Consider the following 6978-nt stretch of genomic DNA (forward strand, 5'->3'; position numbering starts at 1 on the left):
TCATGATAAGGCCAGGATGGGAATTCACAGAGACTAGATGCAAGATTATGCTAACAGGAGTATGAATTTGTCAAGTAAACCTGACTGGGCATGAGAACATGAGGTAAACTTGAAGAGTGAGACGTGTATGCTGTCAGATGTTCTAGACACTTTATGGACTCTTGGACCGTAAGGAGCTATAGCTGGAGAAGCAGTATTCTTGACTTTATGAGAACTGTACATGCTATCTCTATCCTCTAACTTAAGTTTACAATGTTCATTTCCAGTTCTGTACAATAGTCCAGGGGAGAGATGAGGAGAGCAGGATCCAAGGCAATGGCTATGGGAATGGAGATAAGGGAATAGAGTAAAAAGCTACCTGAGAAGTAAAAGCTTTGCCTCCCAGTTCTGCCTCTTATCTCCTGCTTGTTATTCTCATTATTCCCACCTCTTGCCTTTACCCACTTTCTCCATGCCTCATACTACCCAATATTTGCTAGTTGTTGGGTTAGGGCAGGGATTTTCAGCTGGTGTACCATGGCACAAATGTGTGCTGCAAAACTATTGAAAATATTTTTTATTGATTGATTTTAGAAAGAGAGGAAAGGGGGGAAGAGAAAGAGAGAGAGAGAGTGAGAGTGATTGATTTGTTGTTCTACTTATTTATGCATTTGTTGGTTGATTCTTGTATGTGCCCTGTCCAGGGATCAAACCCACAACCTTGGTGTATTGGGGATGCTCTAACCAACTGAGCTGCCAGACTAGGGCCACAAGAATTTTTAAAACATGCCATATTTAGTCAAAGGCCATTTTCTGTGACTAAATATTTGCTTTCATCCAATAAGTAACTTGCTATGATAGTAATTAATGGTGACTTTAAGCTACTAAAATTATTTATAAAAGCACATAGGAATTTTCAAATGATTTGATGAATGGGAAAATAGATTGATATTTAATAAGAATATTAAGAGAGTGCATTAGAGCCTGACCTGTGGTGGCGCAGTGGATAAAATGTCAACCTGGAATGCTGAGGTCACCAGTTGGAAACCCGGGACTTGCCTAGTCAAGGCCCATCCAAGAAGCAACTAGTATAAGTTGATGCTTCCTGTTCTTCCCACCTCCTCTCGCTCTCTCTTTTCTTTAAAATCAATAAATAAAATCTTAAGAAAAAAGAGAGTGCATTTGCTGGAAACCTTTAGGAAAAAGATTATGTACTTTTTGAGCCAACAAATTGTATAAAAATTTGAATAATATAAGGCAGAATATTTAAGATTAGATTTATCATAATTCTGATATCTGATATCTGTAAAATTGATAAGCTTTTATTTATAGTTTTACAAATTCTAATGTCATTATTACATTCTTCAATTTTTAAGAATTTTATTTAATTTTACCTATTTCTATTTGGGCCATGTATATATAAAGAAAGTTTTCATTTATGAATTCTCAACATAGAGGAAAGCAGAATACTGACTTTACATGCCAAGATTTTATAAAGGAGAATAACTTAAAAAATATATATATATATATATAATGACATTCATGATTAATCAACTTTTACCCATAAAAAATCAGAAATAAAATATAAGGAAGAGTAGAAAGTAATAAAAATGCCTATTTAAAGACCCCTCGTGGTGAATGACACTAGCTAATGTTGTCCTGTATCGAACCTGACCTGCTGTTTTGTGGTGCCGCTATGTGTTCAGTGTCCTCCATGTGCAGAACAGTGACCTTCGTAACAACCTAGGGACTGGCAGTGCTGAGAAATGATCATTTCTTCACAGTAATATCAAATTTTTAGTTAGGTTACTAAGATTCTTAAAAATAAAGTTTTCATAATAATTGCTTTTAAATAAATATTTTCAGATTTATTCTTGTAGGCTAAAAGTTCATTCTAAAATATGATTATTGTCTTCAGTGAAACATAAATATATATTTATTTTATCATGTGGCAATCAGCTGAATGTATATTCAGCACACCTATAAATAGTTGAATATTTTTTCCCTGTGTTCTTTTTCCTGTTACCATGATAGTAATAATACTTCATATTAATGCAATACTCAAGTATGCAAAAATGTTGTTTCTTAATTTTTCTCTAATCAAACAGAGCTAAGTTTATTTGGACCACCATTACTTCTAATTGCAGAAAACATAATCTGAACAATTCAACTCAGCACCTTCTGTATTAAAATCTCAGTTTTTCCCAAATAATTAATGAGTTCAGTTCCAGGCTTCTCTCCTTTTTCCTTCCTTTTTTTCCTAGGAATGCTCTGAGATCCACAGTACCATTCCTGTGTTCTGTCACTGACTCAGCTCCGAATAGTTGTTGATATCAGGATTTAGGACTGCCAGAACATTTCACATGACAAGAGAAGCTGAAAATACAGATTTTTATATAAAAAATTTTCTGTTTGTATATATTGGCAAGTGTTTGCTCCTCTAGATCCACTCTCCATGCTTCTTGATCCAGCTATGGGTGGAGAGACTGGCCTTTAGGGATAGTATCAATGGGTTTCTATGCATCCAGCTTCCTGTTGGGCTCAGCTAGTAGAAATCACCAACCAGTGGTCATTGGGGAACAGAGGATACTGAGGAAGGAGTGTTACTTCTCTCTCTTCCTCTCTCTAGGATACTGGGTTGGGATGGGTTGGCCATGACTACTATACAAAGGCTCTGTCCATAAGCCCTTACAGGTATGGGGAGATAATGTCCTCATGCAATTACAAGACCAAGAGTGTCCTGCCATTCTTTACTATTGTCCCTTAACTCTGTCCATACTCCTATAAAGAGTTCATTTGAGAATGCCATTTGTTTCCTGCCAAAACCCAGATTGATTCAGAAACTAATGCAAGTTATTTAACTCTATGGGCCAAATAAAGCATTAAAAAACTGTATGGGTTAAATAAAACCATGTCTGTAGATTTAGCTCATGGGTTGTAAATATTTTTATTTATAGCATCTCCTAGGAGATACTCTTGCCTAAAAAATTAATTTGAATTCAAACCAGTATCTATATCTATATTCCAGTTTATTAGAAATCAGAGAGAAGGAGGAACAAGTTAAGTGACATCTAAAATATGGGATATCATTTTACATGTCAAAGGCTTCAATTTCTCCAACAAATCAAAGACATGGGAAAAGGCAGCTGGGGGACTACTCTAGAACAAAAGAAACTTAAGAGGCAACACAACCAAAATCAACATGTGAATCTTGTTAAGATCCTGATCCAAACCAAACACGTTTGAGAAAGGAATTTTAATATAAATGCAGTATATATAACATTAAAGACATTAAATCTTCAATTTAGTGCTTACTTCGGCAGCACATATACTAAAATTGGAACGATACAGAGAAGATTAGCATGGCCCCTGCGCAAGGATGACAAGCAAATTCGTGAAGAGTTCCATATTTTGGGGCCCTGTTGTAAACAGATCAAAGGGAAAACAGAATATAGCAAAAGAGGAATACAGTTTTAAAGAATAAAATGGTAATAAACAACTACATATCAATAATAACCTTAAATGTAAATAGATTAAATGATCCGATCAAAAGACAAAGGGTAGCTGCATGGATAAGAAAACGGGACCCATACATATGCTGTCTAAAAGAGAAACATCTTAAAACAAAAGATGCACATAGACTGAAGATAAAAGGATAGAAAAAAATCTTTCACGCAAATGGAAATGAAAAAAAAGCTGGGATAGCAATACTTATATCAGACAAATGGACTTTAAAACAAAAGCTATAGTAAGAGATAAGAAAGATCACTACATAATGATAAAGGGAGCAATTCAACAGGAAGATATAACCGGTATAAATATCTACGCACCTAATATAGGAACACCTAAATATATAAAGCAGACTTTGATGGATTTAAAGGGCGAGATCAACAGCAATACTATAATAGTAGGGGATTTCAATACCCCACTAACATCACTAGATAGATCCTCAAGAAAGAAAATTAACAAAGAAACAGCAGACTTATTGGAAACACTAGATCAACTCGATTTAATAGATATCTTCAGAACCTTTCACCCTAAAGCAGCAGAATATACATTCTTTTCAAGTGCTCAAGGTACATTCTCTAGGATAGACCACATGTTAGGGCACAAAAGCGGCCTCAACAAATTTAAGAAGATTGAAATCATATCAAGCACTTTCTCTGATCACAATGGCATGAAACTAGATATCAACCACAACAAAAAAACTGAAAAATACTCAAACACTTGGAAACTAAATAGCATGTTATTAAATAAAGAATGGGTTAATAATGAGATCAAAGAAGAAATAAAAAAAATCCTAGAAACAAACAATAATGAGCATATATAAACTCAAAATTTATGGGACACAGCAAAAGCAGTCCTGAAAGGGAAGTTCATAGCATTACAGGCATAACCTAAAAAGCTAGAAAAAACTCAAATAAACAACTTGACCCTGCATCTAAAAGAACTAGAAAAATAACAGCAAGTAAAGCCCAGAGGTAGTAGAATGAAAGAAATAATAAAGATCAGAGCAGAAATAAATGACATAGGGCTAAAGAAACAATACAGAGGATCAATGAAACCAGGAGCTGGTTCTTTGAAAAGGTAAACAAGATTGATGAACCTTTAACCAGACTCACCAAGAAAAAAAGAGAGAGGACTCAAATAAATAAAATTAGAAATGAGAGTGGAGAAATAACAACTGACACAACAGAAATACAAAACATTGTAAGAAAATACTATGAAGAACTGTATGCCAAAAAACTAGACAACCTAGATGAAATGGACAAATTCCTTGCAACATATACTCTTCCAAAAATTAATCTGGAGGAATCAGAAAATCTAAACACATCGATTACAACAAATAAAATTGAAACAGTTATCAAAAAACTCCCAAAAAAGAAAAGTCCTGGACCTGATGGCTTCACAAGTGAATTCTACCAATATTCAAAGAAGAACTAACTCCTATCCTTCTCAAGCTATTTCAGAAAATTCAAGAGGAAGAAAGACTTCCAAGCTCCTTTTATGAGGCGAGCATAATTCTGGTTCCAAAACCAGGGAAAGACAACACAAAGAAAGAAAATTTTACTTCCATATCCCTGATGAATTTAGATGCTAAAATCCTCAACAAAATATTAGCAAACCGGATCCAGCAATATGTGAAAAAAATCATACACCATGATCAAGTGGGATTTATTCTTGGGAGGCAAGGCTGGTGCAATATTTGCAAATCAATCAATGTGATTCATCACATAAACTAAAGGAAGGAGAAAAACCACATGATAATTTCAATAGATGCAGAAAAAGTATTTGATAAAATCCAGCACCCATTCATGATCAAAACTCTCAACAAAGTGGGAATACAGGGAACACACCTCAATATGATAAAGGCCATCTATGTCAAACCCGCAGCCAACATCATACTCAATGGGCAAAAATTAAAAGCAATCCCCTTAAGATCAGGAACAAGGCAAGGGTGCCCCCTTTCACCACTCTTATTCAACATAGTTCTGGAAGTCCTAGCCACAGCAATCAGTCAAGAAGAAGAAATAAAAGGCATCCAAGTTGGAAAAGAAGTAAAACTATCATTATTTGCAGATGATATGATATTCTATATAGAAAACCCTAAAGTCTCAGTCAAAAAACTACTGGACCTGATAAATTAATTCAGCATGGTGGCAGAATATAAAATTAATATTCAGAAATCAGAGGCATTTTTATACACTAACAATAAACTGTCAGAAAGAGAAATTAAGGAAACAATCCCCTTCATCATGCAACCAAAAAGGTAAAGTACCTAGGAATAAATTTAACCAGGGAGATTAAAGACTTGTACTCAGAAAATTATAAAACATTAATAAAAGAAATCAGGGAAGATACAAACAAGTGGAAGTATATACCGTGCTCATAGTTAGGAAGAATAAACATCATTAAAATGTCTATATTACCCAAAGCAATTTATAAATTTAATACAATACCAATTAAAATACCAATGACTTACTTCAAAGATATAGAACACATATTCCAAAAATTTATATGGAACCAAAAGAGAACATGAATAGCCTCAGCAATCTTGAAAAGGAAGAATAAAGTGGGAGTATAACTTCCAGATATCAAGTTATACTCAAGGCCATTGTACTCAAAACAGCCTGGTACTGGCATAAGAACAGGCATATAGATCAATGGAACAGAACAGAGAAACCAGAAATAAACCCACACCTTAATGGACAACTGATATTTGACAAAGGAGGTAAGAGCATACAATGGAGTAAAGACAGCCTCTTCAACAAGTGGTGTTGGAAAAATTGGACAGCTACCTGCAAAAATATATATATATATTTTTTGCAGGTAGACCACCAACTTACACCATTCACAAAAATAAACTCAAAATGGATAAAAGACTTAAATGTAAGCCGTGAAACCGTAAGCATCTTAGAAGAAAACACAGGCAGTAAGCTCTCTGACATTTCTCGCAGCGATATATTTCCCGATTTATCTCCACGGGCAAGTGAAATAAAAGACAGGATAAACAAATTGGACTATATGAAACTAAAAAGCTTTTGCGCAGCTAAAGAAAATAAGAACAGAATAAAAAGACACACTACGCAATGGGAGAAAATATTTGACAATACATCTGATAAGGGGTTAATAACCAAAATTTATAAAGAACTTGTAAAACTCAACACCAGGAAGACAAACAATACAATCAAAAAATGGGCAAAAGAAATGAATAGACACTTTTCCAAAGAGTTCATACAGATGGCCAATAGCATATGAAAAAATGCTCAACATCACTAATCATTAGAGAAATGTAAATTAAAACCACAATGAGATATCACCCCACACCAGTCAAAATGGCGCTCATTAACAAATCAACACACAAGTGCTGGTGAGGATGTGGAGAAAAGGGAACCCTCCTGCACTGCTGGTGGGAATGCAGACTGGTGCAGCCAATGTGGAAAACAGTATGGAGATTCCTCAAAAAATTAAAAAATCAAACTGCCTTTTGACCCACCT

At 34.7% G+C, this 6978-nt stretch overlaps 1 non-coding gene across 1 annotated transcript; it reads left to right on the forward strand.

Moving 5' to 3' along the window:
- Positions 1-3286: 3286 nt before the first annotated feature.
- On the forward strand, positions 3287-3393 carry LOC136396420 (U6 spliceosomal RNA). Its single transcript, XR_010749707.1, has one exon. It is a non-coding gene; the product is annotated as a U6 spliceosomal RNA (small nuclear RNA).
- The last annotated feature ends 3585 nt before the right edge of the window (positions 3394-6978 follow it).

Source organism: Saccopteryx leptura, chromosome 2, assembly GCF_036850995.1.
Source record: "Saccopteryx leptura isolate mSacLep1 chromosome 2, mSacLep1_pri_phased_curated, whole genome shotgun sequence".
Classification (NCBI taxonomy): domain Eukaryota; kingdom Metazoa; phylum Chordata; class Mammalia; order Chiroptera; family Emballonuridae; genus Saccopteryx; species Saccopteryx leptura.